At 46.4% G+C, this 26838-nt stretch overlaps 1 long non-coding RNA gene across 1 annotated transcript in view; it reads right to left on the bottom strand.

Annotated features, from left to right (window-relative positions):
- The window catches only part of LOC116867263, a 37509-nt gene continuing 10671 nt past the window's right edge, over window positions 1-26838 (bottom strand). Inside the window, exons 2-4 of the long non-coding RNA XR_004382575.1 lie at window positions 11150-11327; window positions 3087-3211; window positions 1-107 (exon numbers count right to left, since the gene is read on the bottom strand). This is a non-coding gene — a long non-coding RNA (uncharacterized LOC116867263). The remainder of the gene's footprint in view (window positions 108-3086; window positions 3212-11149; window positions 11328-26838) is intronic.

The following is a 26838-nucleotide window of genomic DNA, read 5'->3' on the forward strand; positions in this document are numbered from 1 at the left end:
CAGCCTTCTGTTTTTAACATGCACCCTCCAACAAGGCAGACCTTGGTGCTCTGAGGGTGGGATTCTGTGGCCAGGATTCTGTGGCTGTGGCTCCATGGAGCTTCTTCCTGGGTAATGGGTTTCAAGTTCCTAATGACTAGCAGGGCAACCCAAAAAATCTGCAGAGAACACGTGCCTGTATCTAAATCAGGTATTTGCTTTGTCTGAAAGAACAGGAATCAACCAGGTAATTTGATAAACTTGCTGAATTAAATGAATTTGGGGAGACATACTGTCTTTTTTTTTTAATTGATTGTCTTAGTTTTATTCCTCCTGCTTTTTAATAGTAGGATTCCCTTGACATAGAGAGTGACCCTTTGTGTTCCCCAGACACTTTGAGGAAGCCAGACACTGACAAGTCATCTGGCCCTGGACTTGCAGGTTGCCATCCCCGCCCGGGGTTCAGGTGCTAGACCACACTCTTCCTACAGGCCATCCGATGGCTTTCAGGTGGATGGATAGAATTTTTTTTTTTTTTTAAAGACTGAGTTTTCTTCTCCCTGCATGATAAACAAAGATTACTCTTTTCTCAGTAATTTTTTTTAAGAGAAAAAGTGGTAAGGTCTCAAAACACTTTCCTAAAGAGCAGCCCATCATCAGAAAGAGAATGTATCCATACCAGAAAATAGTGTTTCTGTAATTCAGGCGAGATTCTAGCTTTGCCTTTTCCCTACCTCCCATTTTCTACCTAGGAAACACATATTAGTGTGAGAAGGTGGAGAATTGAGTTAGAGGAACCAAAAAGAAACTTTGGGACTGGAAGGGTTTTAGCCCCATGTGAAAACCTGGGTGGGGTATGGGACAAAGGTCCCAGATCTTCGGCTCCCTGCTCACCTAACTTCTTAGTAGAGGCAGATTGCCACAAAAGGGAGTCCAATGAGTTGCAATTCTGATTTCTGATTGGCTTAGAGGTGACAACCTAAGTGATCGCTTTTTTGGGGGATGGGGGAGCTCCAGTTAGCACTTTCCCAAATCAGTAAAATTTGAGTTGAGAGGGCTTTTCTTATTACCCCAAATGAAACAGAAAGAGCAAACAGAGCAATATTTAATGCTAACCCTTAGAGCCAAGTAAGGACAATTACCAGTAGGGTAAAGCAGAAATGATTTGGTATACCCAAAGAAGTCTGGGTTAGAGCCAGGGAGATAAGCTAAGTGACGGGTGACCACCACTGTTCTCTCTTGGCACATGGTGCTCATCACCCAGGGCTTGGTAAGATTGGTGCTGGAATAGCACAGACTTGTGTCCAGTCCTGTTCTAGAAATAGGCTCTGGATGTAGGCACAGAAAGTAAACAAGCAACCCACCAGCTGTTGCCAAGCTGTGTCCCTCCCAGGCAGGCCTGCCCACCAGGACTGTCGCTGGAGGAAGGGAAACATCCTGAAGCCACTCCCTGGCCCTGCCTTGGAGTCACTCCCCAAGGTTGAGAAAAGCTGCAGCCACGGAAAGCAGACATTTTCCTGAAAATTCCAAGACACTCCAGCCAGCTTTGGCCCTACTTGAGTTAGAAGATTCAAGATGGGACACTGCTATGGCAGTCTTCGGTGTGTGGGAGAGCTGTGTACTTGAACCCAGAAGTGGGTTACTGAAGGCGTAGATTCATTTGCCTAGGCCATATTTGTTGAGCCCCTGCACTGTGCATCATGGTGAACAGAGCAAAACCACATCTTCCCACGTGGAATGGTGGAGGGAGTGAGATGGCCTAGCTGATTAGCACTGTAATTGCTTGGGCTGCAGAATCAAGGCATTAGCATAGCTGCTTTAGAGCATGTGCCAGGAGCTATGAGAGCCCTAGGCCAGTCAGGGTGGGAGGTAGGAGAGAGGCTGTGTTAGGGAAGCTGAGTCCAGAAAAAATGGGTAGTGGTCAGACTGTGAGAATGGAGGAAGAGGAACATGGGGGCATAGTCAAGTCCCAGAAGAGGAAAACGGCATGTACATAGGCCTAGAGGCAGAAGAAGGTATAGAGACTGGAGAGTAGTTCGGTATAGTTGGGGTCATAAAGGACAAAGGAGGAAGCATCAAAAGGTGAGGTTGGAAACTAAGAAACGAGGTCAGGTGTGAAGGGCTTTGTAAGCCACGTTAAGGAGCTTGGATTTTATTGGGGCAAGAAGGAGCTATTGGGTTCTTTTTTTTTTTTTTTTAAAGATTTTATTTATTTATTTGACAGACAGAGATTACAAGTAGAAACAGAGAGAAACAGAGAAACAGTCAGAGAGAGGAGGAAGCAGGCTCCCTGCTGAGCAGAGAGCCCGATGTGGGGCTCGATCCCAGGACCCTGGGATCATGACCTGAGCCGAAAGCAGAGGCTTTAACCCACTGAGCCACCCAGGCGCCACCCTTTTTTTTTTTTTTAAGATTTTATTACTTGAGGGACGAGGGAACAGAGGGAGAGGGACAACCAGATTCCACACCAAGCGCAGAGCCCTATGTGGGACTTGATTCCATGACTCCGAAATAAGGACCAGAGCCGAAATCAAGAATGGGACGCTTAACCCACTGAGCCATCCAGGTGCCCAACTAAGGGGAGCAGTAACAGGATCGGATTTGGATCTGGAAAGACGGTTAGGGCTGCCATGGATACCACATGATTAAGTTGATTAGGGAAGCACAGATTCACATTTGGCAATGGTATGTCCAAATGAATAATGCAATTAGGTGGCTTGTAGTTTTCCCTTATTTATATTTTCTAGCTTAATTTCTTTGAAGTTACTGTTTGACTATTACAGAATAAATAGAATCCTATTTGGCAGATTGCAAAGATCGACATGTCAATCTCATCCCATCCTTTCATCCTACAGTACAGACACTCCTCACTTGGGACACTGGGTCGGTGTTCCCTCCCACTCTACTTGTGCTCTCTATCTGTGTCAAATAAATAAATAAAATCTTAAAACAAAACAAAAAAACAGCATGGAAGAAAGAGGTGGCTGACGACACATGAGTAAGAAGAAACCAACAAAAAATTTAACAAGTTAAAAGGCTACACGTGGGCTCACATGTCAGTTTAGAATAGCTGGAGACTATTCCAGACACTGGAGAGTTGTACTCACGGTAAGCTTTCTTCCATAGGCCTCCCTCTGAGGTTCTGAGGAAAAGTGGGAGCAGGGCAGGAAAATGGGGGAGGGCTTTCCTCCTCCAAGGTGGTGGTGCCAGCACGCAGGACTTGGTAAGGCAGCTGCTGAGGGAAAGCAAAAAGCCTCAGCTGCTTCTGCAATCCTCTTATAAACCAAAGCCTTAAGCCCCTGGGGAAGGGGCAACGGAGTTTTGCTTCGGGGGAGTGATAAAAGCAAAACTCACCTGCTTCTGGGTGAGGAGTCAAAACCTTTTTGCCCTTCTTTAACACAGCCAAAGATCCATTGCTTCAGTGAGTAAGAATGGAAGCAAAATCCCTCTATCCCAACGGGAAAGCAGGAAACAATCACGGGCTGAAGATACAAGCAAGGGGTGGGTGGGGGAGGGCAAGAAACTTGGGCCACCCCAAACCAACCACAGATATAAGGCAGAATTTGGCTTTCAGAGGGAGTGGGGAGAAAGCCTCACTCTTGCCCTCAGGATGTTGTCTAAGACTAAAGCAGAACCTGGATAACAGACACACACATCCTCAGCCCACCCCCACTGCGTGTCCTGCCCCTTCAGGAGCCTACCAGCACATGGCAAGCAACAGCGGTCCACTGCTGATGGAGGGGCAGGCATGCGGGGATGGCTAAGAAGCTGAGGGCAGAGCAGGAGCCCAGAAAAATCCTCTGACACCCCAGTCCCTACTCTAAGCAGCCCACTACCAGAGGAATTCAAAGACTGTGACATACGGAGGTAATGGTGGGAACGACAAACCCCAAACCCTACCTGACTCCTAACTCGACTGATTGAACCCCACAGACCAACCAAAGAGGCATGCCCACTTCCAGCCATAAATACCATTTACCTCAGTCTCTGCTCTTTACACAGGATGGGTATTCAGTACAAATTTGTGAAACATACATGAAAAGGCAAGGAAGAAAAAAACCCAAACCATGATCAAAAGATAAATCAACAGAACTAGACTCCCAGATGACAGATTTTGGAACTCCTGGGTAGGGACCTTAAAATAATAATGACTAATATGTTAATGGGTCTAGTGAGAAAGGGTGGGCAACTTGCAGGAACATATGGGGAGTCTCGGCAGAGACATGGAAACTATTAAGAAAGTTAGGTGGAAATGCTAGCAATAAAAAACTTGGTATCAGAGATGAATTCCTTCAACAAGCTATTCCATAGGCAGGCACAGCTGAGGAAAAAAGCAATGAACTTGAGAAAGGTCAATAGAAATCATCCAAGCAGAAACACAAAGACAAAAGGGAGTAGGAGTAAGAAAAGAAAAAAGAAAACCAAGCCTCTGAGATTGGTGGGAAAATACCAAACAGTCTAATATATGCACCATTTGAGTCCCAGAAAGTGAAGAAGGAGCGCATGGGGCAGAACTATTTGAAGAGATGATGGTTACAACACAAACAAGGACGTGTCACTGAGGGCACAGAGAGAGGGATGTGGGAAGCATGAGGGGAAGAGCCACCGGAACTTGGCATCCGAGTGGAAGGAAGCATGAGGGAGTAAGAAGGGGGAGCATGGCACTTGGGTTTAGTAGTGGCGGGTGGTTAGCAAGTGGTGGTGCAGGGATGGCCAGCCTGGCTTAGCCCTCTGCAGAGCCTGTGCTCCGTGGGTGGGCAGACTGGAGGGACACTGGGTGGACCTCTGCTTCTTTATGCCCCACCCATCCCTGGGAGGCTGTGCTAAGGGTCAGTGCACTGCCTGCCATGAGTCAACTTGTGGCTAAGAGGTATACCCCTTTCCCCACCCACCTATCCCAAGTGCCGCCTGTCACAGAGTGTTCTGAGGTAAAGGTCTTCTCTTCCGAGGCGGGCTTTCCTCTCTTCATGCTGACCTGATCCACTTTAAAAAATCAGTTCTTTTGCAGAGAAGCAGGGAGGGAGGAGGCAGTGGTGGGTGAGAGGGATGGGATCTGTGCGTGCATGCAAGTGTGCACAGGAAAAGGAGATGGGCTCTGCAGAGTTTACGAGAATTTTATTATTCCCATCCCCCCCTTTTTTAAACTAGGCTCCACACCCAACATGAGGCTTGAGCTCACAACCCTGAGATCAAGAGTTGCACGCTCTACCCACTGAGCCAGTCACGCACCCTGAGTTTTGGGGCATTTTAAAGAATAGGGCCACTTTTGGCTTTCTATCATTTGTCCTTTTTGGATGAGGTTATCCACTGGTAACTCAGCAGAAGCCAAGGTGCAGTGTGATCTTCAGCACAGTGACCAAATGAATGGTGAAGTCTGGGAGACAGGATGGAGGGTGTAGGCTGGATAAGGGCACAGTAGCGTAAATTCATGGTTGTTTAAACAACCATCTAAAAACTATGCTTGTTGGTTGATAAACTCACATGATGCTGGTTTCTTCTTCTTTTTTCTCCTTCTCCTCTCCCTACCCCTTCTTCTTCTCCCCCTCCTCCTCTTCTTCTTCTTCCCCCTCTTCTTTTTTTTCTCCTCCTCCTCCTCCTCCTTCTTTCCTCTGCCCAGCTCAACATTTTTATTTTTATTTTTTAAATATTTTACTTATTTATTTGACACACACATTGAGAGAGAGAGCACAAGTAGGGGGAGTGGCAGGCAGACGGAGAGGGAGAAGAAGGCTCTGTTGAGCAAGGAGCCTAATGCAGCTCTTGATCCCAGGACCCTGGGATCATGACCTGAGCCAAAGGCTTAATCAACTGAGCCACCCAGGGGCCCCAACACTTTTTAAAAAGATTTATTTATCTGAGAGAGAGAGAGAGAAAGAAAGTGCAAGCACAGGGGGAGGGGCATAGAGAGGGAGAGAATTCTGAAGCAGACTTCCTGCTGAGCATGGAGCCCCAACTGGGGCTTGATTCCAGGACCCTGAGATCATGAGCCTAAATCAAGAGTTGGACACTTAACCAACTGACCCACCCAGCTCAACGTTTTTATCAATGATTTGGATAAGTGCATAGAAGTCATCTTTACCAAAAATGAGAGGATAGGTAATTGACTAGGCAACAGAATCAGACTCTAAAGTTTTTTTATAGACTGCAATGATGGGACAAAGTATGAAATCTAATAGGGATAAATAGGAAGCTCTTCATTTAGGATAAAAAAAAATTACTCCACAATTAGAAGACAAAAAAGTACTACGTACTAGTTTGTTCTAGTGACATAAGCCAGACTCAGTCTAGATTAAGCCCTAGAGGGATATTGATTGGGAAGGACAAAAGTAGAGCAGGCCTCAAGATCAGCTGGATCCAAGGACTTGGGTAGTATCTTCAGTCTCCTCTTAACTTTTCTCTGTTTCTTCATGTGTAGGTAGCTATAGCAGGTAGAAACCTGGGAGTTCTACACATCATCTCAGTTTAGCAAATCTAGCCTTTCCAACTCCATATAATAAATCCAAGGAAAGGACTCTGATTGGCCAACCTGGGTTACATGCTCATTGAACCAAGTGCTGTGACCAGGGACAGGATATTTTCATTGGCTGAGCCTAGGTCATGGGCCCAAACCTATGGCTAGAGGCACAGGGTGCTGTGGTTGGCAATCCCACCAGAACCATTTGAGAATGGGAAGTGGGGAGAGTGCTGCTACCTGCAGAAAAGCACAAGGGATGCTAAGAAACCAAAACAACAGATGTTCAGTGTCTTTACAGTCCAGTTGAGTCAGTAGTGTTGTGTATCTGCCAACATTTGTAATTCTAGAAATCGATAGTAGAAATGTACTTGGAGCTCTAACAGTGTAAGAATACACCCTGTACTGACCACATGACTCTGAAGCATCATCTGGGTACTAGGAAAGAGGAACACTGACAAACTCATGTTGCTGCCTGGAGGAGGGATCCAGACTAAGGAGGCTCAGAAGACCATCTCATTTAAAGAAAGATCAAGGCAATACAATGTGGACTGGAAAGAGAAGATACAATAGACATAGTTGGCCTTCAAATATTCGGAGGAATCTTGAGTAGAAAAATGAAACACTGACATACAACAGACAAACTGGACCATTGAGGGTAAGTTTCAGGGAGGTCAATTACCATTCCTTATAAGGTAAATTTTCAAATAGTTGTCTAAGAATAGAAAAGGCTGCCTTGTAAAAGGTAGTGAGTTCCCTGTCATTGGAAGTGTTCAGTCAGGCATCAGAGACGTTGTAAAGAGGATTCCTATATATCACAGAAAGTTGGATCAGGTGACCCTGAAGGCCCTTTCCAGTTATGAGTCTATGGTTGGGCGCCTGGGTGGCTCAGATGGTTAAGCAACTGCCTTCTGCTCAGGTCATGATCCTGGAGTCCAGGGATTGAGTCCCACATTGGGCTCCCTGCTTGGCAGGGAGTCTGCTTCTCCCTCTGACCTCTCCCCTCTCATGCTCGCTCTCTCTTTCAAATAAATAAAGTCTTACAAAAAGAAGTCTATGGCTGTCCATTGGAGACCTACAGGTACTTGCTGCTAGTAAGTCAGCTTTGGACGCCCCAAAGTCTGGGAGGGAGAGCTGGTGAGCTCTTTTCCCACTCTAGATGATAATGACCGCTTCCAATCAGTCAGACACAGAGCCCTCCAACAATTCTTATCTTAGCCCAGCCCTGTGGGGCAGACTCTCCAGCAGGGAGCATCACAGAAAGGCAGTCCTTGTGCTATTTCATGTCCTCTGAACACCTATCACGAGACAAGGACTGGGATGTAGGCAGTTTATTTTAGGGAGCAGGCAGGAGTTAGGGAGTAAGGAGAATGAGACAGGATAGGGTACACTGAGTGGTTCATTGTGGGTAGTTAAGGCTCAGTTCTCCTGGGAATCTCTCTGGGGAGCCTTAAAGAACACAGCTCCAAAGGCCCTCATTAAACGATGGGGAAATCTGGGCTCTAATTCTACCAGCGTCCATCCCTCAGTGTTGAGGTTTGTCATTTGGGAGTGTTAAGCTCCTGCTACTTCCAAGGTGCCCTGCAGAGGCTGAGAAAAGCCTCCCACAGAGGAGAGGGATGGTCTACTTGCATTCCTGGACCTAATTCCTTTTTTTATTTTCCTTAAGGATTTTATTTATTCCGAGAGAATGAAAGACAGAGAGAGAGAGAAAGAGCACAGAGAGAGAAGAAGAAGTAGGCTTCCTGCTGATCAGGGAGCCCAATGTGGGGCTCCATCTCAGGACCCTGGGATCATGACCTGAGCCGAAGGCAGACGCTTATGAGTCACCCAGGTGTGTTCCCTCGCCACGGACCCAATTCCAAACAGGAGTGGGTGGGTGGGTGGGGTTCTCACGCACCAGCAGGATGTCCAAGAATTCAACTCAATTCTATCCCTATCTACCCAGAAATTGTAGCAGATTCCACAGGGTAAGAGTTCAGTCCCCCAAGACTGTCCCCCTCCCCCCACTTCAGATGCCAGTCGCAAGCCCCAGGCTGTCACATGTGCTTCTGACCAACTGCCAAAGATTGGAGTCTCCAGCCACCTCCTCCTTAGGTTCAATTAATTTGCTAGAGCAGCTCCCAGAACTCAGGGAACCACTTCACATGTAAAAAAAAAAATTATTTGACAGACATCACAAGTAGGCAGAGAGGCAGACAGAAAGAGAGAGAGGGGGACGCAGGCTCCCTGCTGAGCAAAGAACCCAATGTGAGGCTCGATCCCCGGACCCTGGGATCATGACCCAAGCCGAAGGCAGAGGCTTTAACACACTGAGCCACCCAGGCGCCCCACATTTATCAGTTTATTAAAGGATGTGATAAAGAACACAAACCAACAGTCAAGATGAAGAGAAACATAAGGGGAAGTACGGGGAAAGGGCCTGAAGCTTCCATGCCCCCTCTAGACACACTACTCTCCACGGCCTCTGCGTGTTCACCATCTCAGAAGCTCCCCAACCCAGTCCTCTTGGGTTATTCTGGAGGCTTCACTGCATAGTCATGATTGAGTCCCTGGCCATTGGCTGATTCAGCCTACAGCCCCTCTCCCCTCCCTGGAGGTTCCCACCCTCTAATCATGTAGTTGTTCCTCCTGGCAACCAGCCCCTGCCGTTGGGGTGGGGTGGGGAGTCCTTCAGTAATAACAAGACATTTCTTTCACTTTTCTGACTCTGGTATGTTTTCAGAGACTGTGGATGAACACCAAAGATATCTGGGAAATATACTGTTGTCATTGGAATGACCAAGTATACATGTTTTATAAATCAGTGCAACACAGATGGGAAGGCGTGAGCACGCCCGGAAACTGTCCACCACAGCTGCAGCTGGACACAGAGGTGGGCTGAAGGGATGTGGGGCAGGGTGCCACCAGCATCTGCCCTGGTCCCTTTCCCACCCAGCCCAGGACCTAACAGGGACAGCAGAGGAACTCTGATTTTCACGCTCTAGCCTCTGTGGCCCAGTGGGGTCTCCTGGTTGGCTAAATCGGCAGAGCCTTGTCTGATGCCCACCCATAGCTCTCTTGGGTTGTAGTCTCCCTTCTGGGCTGAGCTCCCTCACTGCACTGTCTGGGCTGAGGGCACCAGGGCACTGGGCTCTCCAAGCTGCCACCTGTTCTGTTCTACACCCACATGTGAGCTTGGGACATGATGACATTAAGGACATTGGCTGCATTGTTCACTCTACGATGGTCAAGGCCAGAACTGGTTAAAAGCTGGAGGGAATCCAAGTTTCCTCTGCTGATGGCCTGTTGTTTCTTAAGAAGCTAAGGCTAAGAATGACCCAGAACTCAAAGACCCTGAGAGACTCACCCAAAGCCTTGGAGACACCTCAAAGATGGGAAATCAGTGCACTAATGTTAGAGGCAGAATTCCTGGCCAGCATGGAGGACCAGTCTGGGTTGGTCTGTGCCTCCAGTTACCACTCCTCCAGCCTACTTGGTCAGAGTTCTGAAACCCTTCTCTCTCCTGTTCCTCTCTCTCCCTTACCCCCACATTCCTGAGTCGGACTCACTGTCTGTCATGTTAGTTACCTCCCACCAGGGGGCGACATCACCTCTGATGGTCGCACCCACCACTCCCTAATTTGGCCTCACTTCCTGCCATCCCGGCTCAGGGCTCTGATAGCCATTTCACCCCCTGAGAGAAGGGAGGCTGAGCTGTAGGTATTTATGGTGAGTCTGGGGTGAAATGGAACCAAGGGCCTCCCTATGGCAAGGAGGGGGTGGGTGTGGGTGTGTGTTGGGGCGGGGTTCGATTTTACCGTCCTTAGCTTAGGGCAAGGCAAACGGCTGGCAAATGTTATCCAGCCAGAGGAAGAGTCTGGCCAGCAGATCGACTGAAACCCACCTGAGATGTCAGAGAGATGAGACAAAACACTGGCTTCGCACCCGGCTCAGGGCAAGGCACTTTCCTGGGATGGGAGCGGGGAAGGGTGGGCTGACTCCTCTCACACCTGTCCCATCTTCCCTCTCTTCCTCACTCAGGCCCTCTCCATTGCTCTTCAGTGAGGGCTCCTCTCCCCCTGTGCCTCTCGTTGTCTGTTTCTGTCTCAGACTCTGTTGTGCTTTGTTCATCAGCCTTCAGTTTTGTGTCGCCGAGACTCTGAGACTCTATCAACCATCTCATTTTTTTTTTTTTTGCCTCTTCACATTCTCTGAGTCCCTAAATACACTTTGTTTCTCTTTGTCCAAGAGACAGTGCCTGCCTCTGACTCGACCTGTTTTTCTGTCTGTCCGTCTGTCCACATTCCTAGAAGCCCTTTAACTCCTGAACGGAGTGGCTTTTCTGAGAGCGGAGCCTGGGACGGCCACCCAACGTGCAGAGTAGAGGTGGCTAAGGACATTTCCAGCCCAGCAGTCGTCATGGCAACAGCCAGGGCGGGCCAGGCAGGGGACTGCCGAACCACGTGGGCTTGACCTTTCTACGGGTGTCACGTTTGAGCGGGAGCTGGGGAAAAACAGCAACAACTGCTTCTCTCTGGCCCAGCCCTCGGCCTTCCAGTATGGGCTGAAAGGAGAGAGGGAGAGAGGAAGAGAGGCAAACTGGGACAGCTGGCCACAGGGTGAGAGGAGAGACTTGCCAGCCAGAGCCATCTAGAGAAACCGCGGGAGAGAGGGGCGCGAGCACAGGCACGCACACACAGCTGCAGGTTGTCACCAAGACTCCCACTGTGAACTGACCTGTGGAGGGCACCAGACATCATTCCTGGAGGCTCCGCTCGCCCTTCGCCAGTCTCAGCTCTGGGTAGGTGGTTGCAAAGGTCAGTTCCCCGCACTCAGAGCTCCCCTCCAGACGCCTTCGGATCACATGTGACTTTTTCCATATTGCAAAGGCTTCTATTGCTCGAAGGAAAATATGCTAAAAGAAAAAAGAGCCAAATGATTCTTTCAAAAATAGAAATATAAATGCAAAAGTCCAAAGAAAGACACTCAAAATAAAAGGCATTCTAATCCTCCCTCTCCTTTTCCCGGCTCTGAAGGTCTCTCCACAGTTGCTTTGCAGGCCTGCCAGGTGAGCGAGGAAAGAAGAGGCTGGGTCCCCAAGGGCGCAAGGAGGACTGCCAGATTTTTGGTAGCCCGACTGTGATGGGAGCTTGGATTCACAACACTCCTCCCTGCCCACACCCACCCGTCTCGCTCCTCATCTTTTCCCTATGGGGCAGACACACAGGCACCAGGAAGGGGTGTCCATGGGCATCCTATTAACCTTAGGAGGTTACCTACCTCAAGAGAGAGGTAGGTGAAGGGTACAGGGCAGCCTCAGGTTAGATCCATAGAGAACACAGCTTGCCTCTGGATCTCATTTCTACACTTTCAAGCTATGGCCATGCAGGAAATCTCAAGCCTTCTGGGAAACACTGCTATGGAAAACAAGAACCACAAATTGAGAATGGAAAAAAAAAAAAAAGGTCTTGTAGTGTACTGAAAATCTATGTGCAGGGAATACATGAAGGAGGCATTCACCAGCCAAGAGGTGGGTGATGACTTAACACACCAGCATTCCAGCCTTCTTCTATTCATCAGTCAACCCAAAATCCCCTTGAAGAACGGCCCTTGAGCACTCAGATAAGGGAAGGGGAAGTCTTGGGATACTTGGCAGGAGAGGGCACGGCAGACCAAGTGGGCATAAGTTAGCATGCTTCCAAAAGGCTATTTGAAATGAGTCCTGATTATGTGTGGTTGAAAATGGTCAGAATGTTACCAAAGATCCAGCAGTTGCGAGGCTAACCTCTCTTTCTCTGACTCACAGGTTTGTGTGGTGGGCCTCTGTTTGCAAGCTGATTGACATAACCTCCTAGTTCTGTCCCTATAGAATTATCAGTGACTCTTCCTGCCCCTTTCCTGGGGACAGAGTTGGTTCTGGGAACCTTTGGGTACCTGGGACTCCAGAGCAGCGGCCAGAGGGCAGGAGGCCGGTGCCTGGCCGCCCCACACGAGGCCCAGGCTCCAGCCTTGCACACATGCACAGCACCATCCCTCTCCCCCTGCGGCAGCTGTGTCCAGGGCCTTTTTCTTCTGCCTAAGCCCTTCCCTCTAGCTCTGCCTTTTCTCCATCAGCCCCTCAACTCACCCCTGGTCCCCCTCCTGCTCAGGACCTGGGGCTGGCACAGCGCCCCAGGGCTTTTTTTTTTTTTTTTTTTTTCTTGGGCAGTCTTGGAGCATCAGCACACCTGAAGTGGTGTAAACTGGGGAATGTGAGTCAGACTGGCAATTGCTCCTGCCAGGCCTGTCACCCTTAGAATCCATCCCTTCTCTTTCCACTCATGCTCTGGGCCAGGTCTGCCTCAGCTTCAGGATCTGGAAGCTCACCGCGCTAAGACAGGCTATCTACTCTTTCATGCCCCTGCCTTTGCTCGCTCCACTCCCTTGGTCAAAAATCTCTTCCCTGGTGAATCCGTGTTCTGCTTTAAGACTCAGCTCTAGTGCTACCTTACATGTAGAGCTCTCCTCCTCAGTCTACCCCAGCCTACTCTGTTTCCCTTAGAATTTGTTCTCACCACTCTCAGAGCAGTCATGTGTCTGTTTCCACATCTGCCTCCCCACGGGAGGGTGTGCTGGAATGGGCTGGATTGTACTGATCTGTGGAGCCCCAGAACTTGGCTCAGTGTTGCTCACTGAGTATTTGTGATTACTGTTGGTTCTCCTCCAGAGTTGACCCGCTGGTGTAGGGTGAGCCAGAGAAGGTCTCAGACTCCCTAGAAGCATGGCAATGAGTACTGGGTGGCATGGGTCATGCTGCCCCTTACTTCCTAGACCACAGCTCCATTGTGACCCAGGTCTTACAGTGTCAGGCTGGTTGCAAGACAGGGTACTTCTCACCTCTGGTAAGACCACAGCTTTGGCCCACTGGCACCCCATGGGACAGAGAAGCAACACCTGGCTAGCATCTGGATCCTTGGGCAGATGAGTCCCATAGTTATTCCCTCGTCCTTTGGCTTTACTGACTCCCCTTGCTGCACTAGACAGAGCCCTGGAGAGTGGGCTTAGAGCAGGAAGAGAGGGCTGGAGACATTCTTCCTGTCCTCCTCCCTCTCCCTCCTCCTGGCTGGCTGCAGCTGTGCTGTGTGATGGGGAACTGAGCACAGTCTTAATTACCGCTCAGCCCTGCTCATTAGTGCCTCTGGAAGGCAGAGAAGCCCCGAGTTAGGACGTCTCGATCAGAGTGGAGGCCAGGGCCCCAGCTTTCCCGGGTGATCGCTAGTCCCAGTTTTCAGGGGTTGGGTCTGTGTGACTGTGGATCCCTTTTTGGGCCTCCTGGAGCCGGTGAGAAGAGAAGGAAGGCCGGGCCCCCTCAGGGGCTCTCGCTCATGTGTATGGAGCATCACAGGGACAATATATGGTGGAACATGTGAAACTCCAGTGCCATCAGAGAAAAATGAACAAATGATTAAATAAATCAAATGTGCTCAAATCCAGCACATTGATGACTTACCTGCCTTTGGAGGGACTTAAGCAAGGAGCCGGGTGCATTGTTCAATTTTTTTTGGCAGTGAAATGGAATAAAGAACTGTAAAGTGCTGAACACTGAACAAAAGAGAAGCTGAGTGAAGGAGAGGAGGGGTGGGTCCTGGAAATTATAAATGAAAAGGCCCTGTACAATATCTGGGAAAAGTCCTTTACAATGCCAACTTGTAAACACCCTAGAAGATGATATGAGATAATACATATGAAAGCACTTTTTGAACTGTAAAGGGCTTTGGAAATAGAAGGTATTATTAGGTAATATTTCTGCTCAGTGCAGAATATAGAACAGATGCTGTGGGGAGGCTGGAGATTTATGATAATGACTCATCACCCACAAGGCACTCACACAGTTTAGGCTGTTTCATTTAATTAGTCGTTGCCTCTCATATACACTACTGTGGAAGCCTTCGAAAGGGCCTCCCCACCTCCACCTTCTCGCTAGATCCATTCATTTTATATGCCATCGCCAGGTTAATTTTCCTGATGTGGAGCTCTCATCAGATACTTGCAATGATCCTCTCGCCCACTTCACAGAGCTTGGAGACCTTGGCTTCGCAGTCAAGATCCTCCATGCACTGGTCCCACAGGTCTCCCAACCTGATTTCCCTCCTTCCACCCTGAAGATGTAGACCCAGGGAGATCAAGTCCCTTTGCCAACACCACACAGACACAAAGTGGCAGATCCCCAAATCAAGCCATCAAACCCCAGACACCTGACTCCAAAACCATTGCTCTTTCTAGCCCATCACCTTTTCCCTCTGATGGATAAGATGCAATGAAGATCTTTCCCACACAGAGCTTTTTCTCTTTGGAAAAAAATTCCCTCAGGACAAATTCCCAGGAGTGGGATTACCAGGTCAAAAGACATTACTATTTTTATGGTTGCATGAATTGACATATGCTCGGCCAAAGGGCTGAGCTGATTTATATTTTAGTCCGTGATAAATACACACAACTTTCACCAGACCCTCCTTGCCACTGGGGGGTAACCTTTGAATAGATTGCTACTTAAATAAGGTATTTCTTTGTTCTAGTTTGAGTTTCTTTGACTATCGAGGTGGAATATTTTCCATAACTCTATTTACTATGTGTACTTTATCATGTACAGATTATATGTTCATATGTGTGGCTCATATAATTATTAAAGTCTCCATATATCAGAAGCTGCAACTAGATAAAAAGAAAAAGGAAAGGCAATCTTTAAGAGCAGGTATGGTTGGCTCTGTGAGATCAGCGCAGAGGTCCTTATCCGACAAAGTCATGTAAATAAGCTGTACCTTGAGTGAATCTGTAAAACAGAATTGAGGTCAACTGATTTAAAATACAGTCAGCAATTAAAGGGAGCACTTTGGAGAAGGCATTTCCTGACTGAGTCAATACTTTTCCTGACCCCAGTCATATGTCATAACACTAACACCCACTACTTAATTTCCAAGTCACTTTGGTGACTACACATTTGTCCTGAAACAGCAATGCTTTATTTTTTTATGATGCATTAAAAATTATTTCATTTTTGACAAGGTCATGTGTACACACAATACAAAGGTCAAAAGATATAAAAGGATTGAGAGCGAAAACAACATCGCCTTCCTCTCCTGCCTTCTAATCAAGTTTCCCTCCCTGGGGACAGATGCTATTCCCAATTCCTCGTGTATCCTTCAGGGACATCCTATGCATATTTGAGCCTGTACGTATATATCCTTAATGGAAATGATAACATCCGGTATAGCATACAATATGGGCTGATCCGTACTTTCCTGTTTTGAGAACATCAGTGAGATGAGAATATCAGTATACAGAAAGTTTAAATACATTTTTAAAACTGGAATATTGAATGGATGTGCCCTACTCGAAGAAAACTCATTAAACAAAAATCTACATATATGAGGCAAAGTTTCAGGAGGTATTTATTTTGCAACTAAGCCTCTATTTGTATAGAAATAAAAAACTGAGGTGACTGGGTGGTTCAGTTGGTTGAGCAACTGCCTTCAGCTCAGGTCATGATCCTGGAGTCCCAGGATGGAGTCCCGCATCAGGCTCCCAGCTCAGCAGGGAATTTGCTTCTCCCTCTGACCCTCCCCCTTCTTATGCTCTCTCTCTCATTCGCTCTCTCTCAAATAAATAAATAAAATCTTAAAAAAAAAGAAATTTAGGGGCACCTGGGTGGTTCAGTGGGTTAAGCCTCTGCCTTTGGCTCGGGTTGTGATCCCAGGGTCCTGGGATTGAGCCCCACATCGGGCTCTCTGCCCAGCGGGGACCCTATTTCCTCCTCTTTCTCTCTGCCTGCCTCTCTGCCTACCTGTGATCTCTCTCTGTCAAATAAATAAATAAAAACGTAAAAAAAAGAAATTTAATATTTCAGTTATGATTTATTTCATCAATATTATGTTAATGTATTTATACAGAAATAGTCTACGAAAAACAAAGGCTGTTTAGCTTAGAAATTATTTGCTAAGCAAATAAACTGTTAAAGATTATACTTTGGTCAAAATGACATATCCTGACCTGATCAGAGAGTGTGATTATATATTTGAAGAAGTTGGTTCTATATTCATGTGATATTATAGGAGATGCCTTTGCCATTAAATTAATAATATTGGGATGTAAAAATCAGTTGGTAATTGCTTAGGGTAGAGAGTAGGGGAAACTCACTGCACAAGGATCTGAGGTAACAGAAATGTTCTGTACTTTGATTGGGATGGAATTAAAAGCGTGTATATATTTGTAAAAAAAAAAAGAGAATAAGTTGATTCTATGTAATTCTTGTGGTTTTTTTTTTAAGATTTTATTTATTTATTTGACAGACAGAGATCACAAGTAGGCAGAGAGGCAGGCAGAGAGAGGAAGGAAAGCAGGCTCCCTGCTGAGCAGGAAGCCCAATGTGGGGCTCGATCCCAGGACCCTGGTATCATGACCCGAGCTGAAGGCAGAGGCTTAAACCACTGAGCCACCCAGGTGCCCTGTGTAATTCTTGTGTTTTTAAAAAAGATTTTATTTTATTTATTTGACAGAGTGAGAGACAGCGAGAGTGGGAACACAACTTGGGGGGTGGGAGAGGGAGGAGGAAATATCCCCCTGAGCAGGGAGCCCAACTTGGGGCTCGATCTTAGGACCCTGGGATCATGACCTGAGCTGAAGGCAAATGCTTAATGACTGAGCCACCCAGGTGCCCCTAATTCTTGTATTTTTTTTTTAAAAAGATTTTATTTATTTATTTGAGAGACAGAGAGAGAGCACAAATGGGGGGAGGAGCAGAGGGAGAGGGACAAGGAGACTCATGTTGAGAATGGAGCATGACACAGGGTTCAGATCCCACAACCCTGATATCATGACCTGAGCTGACATCAAGAGTTGGACGCTTAACCTACTGAGCCACCCAGGCGCTCCTGTGTAATTCTTGTATCTAAAAAAAAAAAAACAAACTCACAAATGTAATCATTCCAAATGTAACAATTCCACCTGTGCAGTTTTCAATCTGTTCAACAAACATCAAGAGCTCCCAGCATAAAGGAAGGGATCTCAGTGCAAGCTGACATGAGATGTGCAATCCAGGGTTATCAGGACTTCTTGGTAGCGTCCAGCACAGCAAGGCCCTGTGTCCTAATGTGCCACAAGACTAGATTTCTGCCATGGATCGCATCAAAGGGTTGGGGTATGCCCTACAAATATCCCCAACTTTTTCTAATCACTGACCCGGGGCGGGGGCATTTATGGGTTTATTAAAAACCGTCCTGTGCTTTCAGCCTATGCCATCTTTATGGGTGTGAGTCTCATGTGTTTTCTACCTACGTGTAAAGCAGCTTTTATTGTTCGTGATGACCTTACTTTGGAGCAACTGAACTGGCACTCTTTGTGGAATGAGCCATTGTTCACCCTATCAGTGTTTGGTATGAGCTTTTAAACTTTGATCTTCTCTCTCCTTGGAATTAATTTATTTTCTCAGACTTAGAGTCTTAGTTCTTCTAATGCCTGCTTTCTTTTTTTTTTTTAATATTTTATTTATTTATTCAACAGAGACACAGCGAGAGAGGCAACACAAGCAGGGAGAGTGGGAGAGGGAGAAGCAGGCTACCACGGAGCAGGGAGCCTGATGCAGGGCTCGATCCCAGGACCCTAGGATCATGATTCAAGCCGAAGGCAGACACTTAACAACTGAGCCACGCAGGCGTCCCTAATGACTGCTTTCTAACTGTAGAGTTAGAATGTATCATACAAGGAAGTTGATTCCTTCGTTTGTTCATTCATGCGGTTTTCACTTTCATTTCCTCCAAATCTTTGCTCGAATATCACGTCCTCAATGTGGCCTACCCCAGTAACTCTAAAATGGAAACACTTGCTCTTCCTGTACCCGCTCTTGTCATGACCATGCTCCGTTTTCACATATTATTTAGCACCTTTTCTTTCTTTTAAGATTTTGTTTTATTTCTTTGTAAGAGAGAACAAGTAGGGGAGCAGTAGACAGAGGCAGAAGCAGGCTCCCTACTGAGCAAGGAGCCCCATGTGGGACTTGATCCCAGGACCCTGGGTTCCTGACATAAGCTAAAGGCAGACGCTTAACTGACTGAGCCACCCAGGTGTTCCAGCTTAGCAACTTCTAACACAATATGTGCTTTTCTTATGTACTATGAATGTTCTTTCTTTTTTTTTTTTTTTAAGATTTATTTATTCATTTGACAGAGACAGAGAGGTAGGGAGAGAGAGAGGGAGTACAATCAGGGGTAGAGTGAAAGGGAGAAGCACGCTCCCCACTGAGCAGGGAGCCCTATATGGGGCTCGATCCCAGGATCCTGGGATCATGACCTGAGCTGAAGGCAGACGCGTAACCCACTGAGCCACCTACGTGCCCCCAGTATGTTCTTTATTGTACATCTCCCTCTCTGGGGATGTAAGCTCCATTTTGTTTACTGAATCGCTAATGTGTGCAAGAATCTAGAACAGTATTGGGTGCAGAGTAGACCCTCTATAAATATAGTATTTGTTGTAAGAATAAATGATGTAAGCTTCTGCCGTGTATAAAACATACACAGGGGCTAAGCATGTTGGATCTCCAAAGATGAATCTGCTGTGAGTCCTACCCTCATAGGGCCCACAGTCTAGCCTCAGATTTGGGACATGGATTTTTTTTTTTTTTAAAGATTTTATTTATTCATTTGACAGAGAGAGAAAGATCACAAGCAGGCAGAGGCAGGCAGAGAGAGGGGGAAGCAGGCTCCCCGCTGAGCAGAGAGCCCGATGCGGCCGATCCCAGGACCCTTGAATCATGACCTGAGCCGAAGGCAGGGGCTTTAACCCACTGAGACACCCAGGTGCCCCAGGACATGGAATTATTAACCACAATACAAGAAAGAAACTGCAGCACAGAAGAAGAGCCGTGAAGTTAGAGGAGGAGGAACGGAAAGCTTTCAGTCATGGAAGAGCCTTGGGAAGGCACGAGCACAGCAGTCGGAGAGACTGCAATTGAATACTGAATTCTAGTGAATGAGGTTGGCTTGTTATAAGCTCCTTACCCATAAATTGGGGGTAAAAATATTTATCTTAGTGTGATGGTGAGGGTCAAATAAGATAATGCCTGTATGGAGCCTGTGGTGGCTAGCACTTGGTGTCAAGTTCATGATGATCTAAGATCAATCCCCTGCTTCCTCTGGAGTGTCCCTCAATGGGAGAGCATAAACAATGACCTATAATGGAATTTTATAAGTCATTTAAATGATAGTGAGCAGGACTGTGTAACAGCACAGACAACAGTTGGTGACTGACACCAAGTGAAAAAAGACAGACTTCAAAATTGTCCATGATTACAACTGGGTAAAAATAATTCAAAATCTACACATAATCCATTCTTGGGCTTGGCGGGTGGGAATGAGAATTAATTTACCTAAATCTGCTCCTTTGATCTTTATAATTCCACTTTTTTGTCACCATTAACTTTTAAAAAATATTTTATTTATTTAACAGAGAGAGAGAGAGAGCACAAGCAGCAGGCCAAGGGAGAAGCCAGCTTCCTTCTGAGCAGGGAGCCCAATGTGGGACTTGATCCCAGGACCCTGGGATCATGACCTGAGCTGAAGGCAGAGGCTTTAACCCACTGAGCCACCCAGGCGCCCCACCATTTAATTTTGATAGCATTTCAAACTTACAGAAAAGTTGCATGATATGAGGAATTTCCAAAAATCTTTTGTCCAGATTCACCAATTATTTGCATTTGCATGTGTGCTTTCTCTCCCTCTGCAAATATGTGTTTGTATGTGCATTTCCTAAGAATTAAGTCATTCTGGAGCACCTGGTTGGCTCAGTTGGTTAAGTATCTCATCTACCTTCAGCTCAGGTCATGATCCCGGGGTCCTGGGATCGAGCCCAACATCAGCCTCTCTGCTCAGGGGGGAGCCAGCTTCTCCCTCTTCCTCTGCCTGCCACTCCCCCTGCTTGTGCTCTCTCTGCCAAATAAATAAATAAAATAAAATCTAAAAAAAAAACCCAAACCAGTCATTCTTTCACCTAATCACAGAATAGATATCCTACTGTTTTTCAAATAAAAAGGTCGAGAAATGTTACCTTCCTGAGATCCTGGACCACACTTTCACTAGCTTAGGACATAAGACTCTTCTCTGAGATCTTTGGGCCTCTCACATCTGAAAACCTCAGCAAACTCTTGGGTCCGTCATGCTGCCAGTGGGCGGGGCCCCCTTCCCAGGCAAAGGGTGTGGTGTGTTGTGCCCACAACCCCAGGTTGTGTGGGGGACGGGCTGAGATAGCACCACCCAGATGGAACCTCCTGTTTGGGGACTAAAATCCTGAAGGTGTAGGGCCCCAGGGTTTTGGGGATGCCGGAAGCGTGTCCACTAGAGCTGAGCTTCCCCGGAAAACAAATGGGCTCTCAAGGGAAAGACACTTAGCTGGCCTGCTGGGTCCCCACTTGGGACCTGCTGAAAATATTTCTTCAAACCCCTGAGAACTGAGGACCAGTCTACAAGTGCTGGAGCCAGAAGTGGTTCAACAAGTCTGTCCTTGGAATTCCTAGGCTTAAAGCCACAGTAATACAAGGACTGCTAAGGGGCTGCTTTGTTTGGCAGAATGATTTCTCTGCTAAGGGCCTGGGGCAGTGACTGGAGCAGCGCCTCAGCGCTGGGAGGATGGAAAGGGTTTCTCATTAGCTCCGGGACAGGATCTGCACGCATCGAAGTTCATAAACTCCCCCGCTGTCACCAGGCTAGCAGTCTTCTCCACTCCTCCCTTGGTCCTTCTGAGTTACCGTACTCGGGGGTTCCTCTCTCATGCCCAAGGGCAAGCGCAGGCGAAACAGATGGCACACATGAAGGAACTCAGCACCATTCCAGACCGCACAACTGGTCTGGTTCTGGCCTGGAGACCCAGGTCTGTACCCACTGGGTTATCAGTGGCCTCGCCCTTGCTGTTCTTTCCTTCACCGTCAGGTGTCCCTTCCTCCCTGGCTCTGTGACTTGTGACCTCTGTGATTTGGAGGAATTAGCCTCTCTGGGTGGGTCCCCTCATCTGTAAACAAGATAATGACATTGTCTTAGAGACCGTGGGTGTAGAAGTACACAACTAATCCGAGCGAGTGTTAGCAATAGCTGGAGCTCACCGATGGGATCAGCTAGAACTTGACCTCTCTTAATTTGTTCCCTAGAAGTGCCCTGTGCTGAGGGTGGTAATAAGCTGCTTAGTCAGTATCAATGGCCAAGGCTGATTCCTACTGAAAAATTTATTGCCCAGGGTGCCTGGGTGGCTCAGTCAGTTAGGCATCTGCTTTCTGCTCAGGTCATGATCTCAGGGTCCTGGGATCAAGCCCCACGTGGGGCTCTCTGCTCAGCAGGGAGCCTGCTTCTCCTTCTCTCTCTGCCTGCCGCTGCCTACTTGCGCTCTCTTTCTCCATCAAACCAATAAATAAAACCTTAAAGATTTTTTTTTTAAAGTCTATTGACCATTCTCACCTATCAGTTTGATAATATGACCTACAGACCACAGGGAGCAGAGTCCTCTCATACACTAGTGGTAGGAGAATAAATGAACACAAACTTGTTGTCTGAGAACAATAGTGAGAAACATTCAGCACATTCTCTTTAATTAAGCAGTTCTCGTTGGAGTCTATCAGAAGTATTCACAAATGTGCACAAGGTCATATGACAAAAGTGCTCATTGTAACGCTATTTATAATAGAGATGTATATTGAGGCAATCTGAATGTCTAAAATTAGGGAACTAGAAATTGTGGAGTTATGATGCGGCTGTGCTTGGGGTACCATGCAGCTGTTAAAAATAATGACAGATCCCAAAGCAATCTACAGATTCAACGCAGTCCCTGTCAAAATTTCAATGGCATTTTCCATGGAAATAAAACAATCCTGAAATTTGTAGGAACCACAAAAGACCCCAAATAGCCAAAGAAATCTTGAGAAAGAAGAACAGAGCTGGAAGAATCACACTCCCTGATTTTAAACTACATTACAAAGTGATAGTAATCAAAACAGTCTGGTATTGACATAAAAACAGACCCATAGATTAGTGTAACAGAATAGAGAGTCCACAGATAAACCCATGCACATACAGGCAATTAGTTTATGACAAAAGGAAGCAAGAATATGTAATGGGGAAAGGACAGTCTCTTCAATAAATGGTGTTGGGAAAACTGGACAGCAACATGCAAAAGAATGAACCTGGACCACTTTCTTACACCATACACAAAAAATCAACTCAAAATGGATTGAAAACTTGAACATAAGATCTGAAACCATACAACTCCTGGAAGAAAACATAGGCAGTTATCTCTTTGACATCAGTCTTGGCAATGATTTTTTGAATATGACACTGAACACAAAAGCAACAACAGCAAAAATAGATAAGAGAGACTACATCAAACTAAAAGGCTTTTGCAGAGCAGAGGAAACCATCCACAAAATGAAAAGGCAACCTACAGAATGGGAGAAAATATTTGCAAATCATATATCTGCATAAGGGGTTAATACCCAAAATAAAGAAAGAAATACAACTTACTAGTAAATAATAAACAATCTGATCATAAAATCAGCAGAGGAACTGAATCGACATTTTTCCAAAACAGACATACAAATGTCCAACAGGTACATGAAAAGCGAGCCCCCAACAGGTGCTTGCTATCACTAATCATCAGGGAAATGCAAATCAAAACCACAGTAAGATATCTTACACCTGTTAGAATGGCTGTCATTCAAAAGACAAGAGATAACAAGTGTGGGAGAGGATGTAGAGCAAAGGGAACCCTCTTGCACTTTTGGTGGGAATGCAAATTGGTGCAGCCACTACGGAAAACAGGACGGAGTTTCCTCAAAAAATTAAAAATAGAACTGTCATATGACCCAACAATTCCATTTCTGGGTATTTATATATCCAAAGGAAACAGAATCACTATCTCCAAAAGATATCTGCACCATCTATACCCCCATTTACCTTTTTTTTAAAAAGATTTATTTGGGGGGGCCTGGGTGGCTCAGTCGTTGGGATCTGCCTTTGTCTCAGGTCATGATCCCAAAGTCCTGGGATTGAGACCCACGTCAGGCTGCCTGCACTGCAGGGAAGCCTTCTTCTCTCTCTCCCTCTCCCCCTGCTTGTATTCCCTCTCTCAGTCTCTCTGTCAAATAAATAAATAAATAAATAAATAAATCTCTTAAAAAATAAAGATTTATTTATTTATGAGAGAGACTGAGTGAGTGAGTGTGGCAGGGGAGGGCCAGAGGGAGAGAGAGACTGAAGCAGACTCCCCTTTGAGGGCGGACCCTGACTTGGGGTTTGATCTCAGGACCTGAGCCAAAATGAAGTCAGACACTTAACTGACTGAGTCACCCAGGCACCCCCACACCACCATTTTCATTGCAATGTTATTTATAATAGTCAAGACAAAGAAACAACCTAAATGTCCATCAACAGATGAACAGATAAAAAACGGTGACATTTATCTATACAGTGGAATATTATTCAGCTACAAAAAAGAAGGAAATCTTGTCATTTGCAACAACATGGATGGACCTTGAAGATATTATGCTAAGCAAAATAAGCCAGAAAGGAAGACAAAAACTGGATCATCTCACTTATATATGGGATCTAAAATAACAAACTCACAGAAATAGAAAACAGATTGGTGGTTGCCAGAGGCAGTGGGTAGGGAGTGAGGGAAGTGGGGAAAGGGGGATCAAAAGGTAAAAACATCCAGTTATAATGTAAATAAGTTCTGGGAACATAAGGTACAGCATGGCGACTACAGTTAACAATACTGTGTTGTTTAATTGAAAGTTGTTAAGAGAATAAATCTTAAAAGTTCTCATCACACACAAAAAAGTTATAACAATGTGAAGTGATGGGTGTTAATTAAACATGGTAATCATTTCACAATATATATATCTATATCAAATCATTACATTGTATACTTTAAACATAATACCATGTTATGTATCAGTTCTATATCAATAAAACTGGAAAAAATAGAATTCCAATCTGGCTCCTGCTTAAAATCCCACAATGACTTCCATGACTCTCTGCATGACCTCCAATGTCCTAGGTGCTCAGGGCCTATCTTCTTTTTTTTTTTTTTTTTTAAAGATTTTATTTATTTATTTGAAACAGAGAGAGAGAGATGACAAGTATGCCGAGAGGCAGGCATAGAGAGAGAGAGGAGAAAGCAGGCTCCCCACTGAGCAGAGAGCCCGACGCAGGCCTCGATCCCAGGACCCTGAGATCATGACCCGAGCCGAAGGCAGAGGCTTAACCCACTGAGCCACCCAGGCGCCCAGGGCCTATCTTCTTCAGCCCTGTCTCACCTCCCACATGTTGTCTCTCAAGCCCAACAAATTCCTTTTAGTATCAGCTATCACAAACACGTAGATCAAAAATAATTGTACCAATCTAATATTTTTTACAGATCCACTGTAGAAGGTAAAACTGAAAAATGTTTTAACCCATCGGGGAGGAAGATTCTATGACTTAAATTCATAACCCTGCTTTTGCCTACTTCCCTAGCCTTAGGATATCTGTTCATTGCATCCCACCCAATAATGGTGTTAGAAATAGCTGGAGGTACTGTGATCAATTCCATATTTACCAGAGCAGAAATGCATTAAAGTGCTAACTGTGCTAAAGTTTTACAATGATGGAAAAAATAATGACAGATCATTATGTATTGACATGGAAAGATTTTATGTTTTTAAGCAAAAAAACTACAAATTGCCGAATTATTTTTCAGTGATCTCAAAGTGCCCAGCATAGAGTAGGTCATCAAAGAACACTTACTGAATTGAAAGAATATGATCCCAGTCTGTTTAAAAGAAAAAAATATTATGACCTAACACACATTCAAAAATAAGTCTCTATATTTCCTTCTGCCTAAAAAACGTTGTTCTGAGGACAGGGCCACTGTCAACGGTGTTTATCCCTGGGTCTGGGAAGCTTTAACTTTCCTCGGCTCTGGTCTACACAGCCCACATGATGGGAGGGGAGGTCGCAGTGGCCAGCCCGGGCATACACACCACACAGCTCATAGGAATTGTTGTTGCTGGGGATCTTCCGTTCTGCTCTCTCGGTGGGAAAGAACAGGGAAGCCCAGACACTCCCAACCACTGCTCAAGGTAACTTCAGGTGAAAAAAGCTCAGGACAAGACGTGCAATTATTTAGGACGCTGTTTTATTTATACCTAAGGAGAGACACCAGAGTATGAACCCCCAGGGGCCTGGGTCTTGGGTGGGCCAGACATTGTGGGTGGGTGGCTTTTAAGGTTTGGTGAACTTATGCCCTAAGCAGGGGTCATGCTCCAGTTGCTGAATCTGGGTCTCAGGTCTCTATGCTCAAAGTTCAGGGAGAGACAAGGAGTAAGGCAGGTCAGCCTGGATGACCATGTGAAATCCCAGTGGCACTAGGGTGAGGTCAGAGGAACATCTGGGTGTAGGTTAGAGGTCACTGGAGAGAAGGAGGGTTGGTTACAGGGGCCTGAAAAGGCTGGGCAGGCCTTTGGCGGTGGCTTTGGAATATTCAGGAGGAATTTGTCTAAATTTAGGAGACATAAGGGTGTTGAGGAAACTTGTAGAGGAAGGGTCACAGTTCATTTCCTATCTGCCAGGATGATGTTTGTCTTAGTGTTGTCAGGCTGCTTTCACAAATTACAACAGGCTGGGCAGCTTAAACAACTGGTATCTCTCCTAGTTGTGGAGGCTGGGCAGTCTAAGATCAGGTTGCCCATATGGCTGGGGTCTTGGTGAGGGTCCTAGTCCTGGCTTGTGGGTAGTCACCTTCTTGCCGTGTCCTCACCTGGTGGTGGTGGCTGGGGGAAGGTGAGCACATTCTGGTCTCTCTGTCTTCTCACAAAGACATGAATTCGACCATGAGGGTCCTCACCTTCATGACCTCATCCCAGCCCAATTGCCTGGCCAAGGCCCCACCTCCAAATACCATCCCATCATGGGGTTAGGGCTTCCATACATGAATTTGATGGGGTACACAAATAGCCAGTCCACAAGGAGGGCTGTGTGAGTGCAGGGCAGCTGTCTTGCCTGCTTACAAACTCCAGGCCAGTCAAAGCAAAAAGCATGCTGGGGCCACAGGTAAGGGTGAAGAGATAGAGGTCAACTCCAATTCCATCCCGGCACTCAGAGGCAAGGCAGAGCCTAAGGGTTTCCCCACCATGCTCCATGGGATCAAGGCCCTTCAGAAGGTGAGGCCTAGAGGTAACCATTAGCAAGGCAAGACCTGGGCAGGGGACAGCCAGAGGGACCTCTCAGGACTTTAGGTCAGGATTGTAAGGGGGCTGGAAATCTGGAAGCCTGGGCAGGGGTGGGGGTGGGGTGGAGGAATCTCAGACTTAACAAGCCAAGACTTAACTTGTAAAGCCCATCAAAACTCTACTTGCGGGGCGCCTGGGTGGCTCAGTG

This window comes from Lontra canadensis, unplaced genomic scaffold (genome assembly GCF_010015895.1).
Source record: "Lontra canadensis isolate GAN:19392208 unplaced genomic scaffold, GSC_riverotter_1.0 scaffold12, whole genome shotgun sequence".
In the NCBI taxonomy this organism is placed as follows: Eukaryota; Metazoa; Chordata; class Mammalia; order Carnivora; family Mustelidae; genus Lontra; species Lontra canadensis.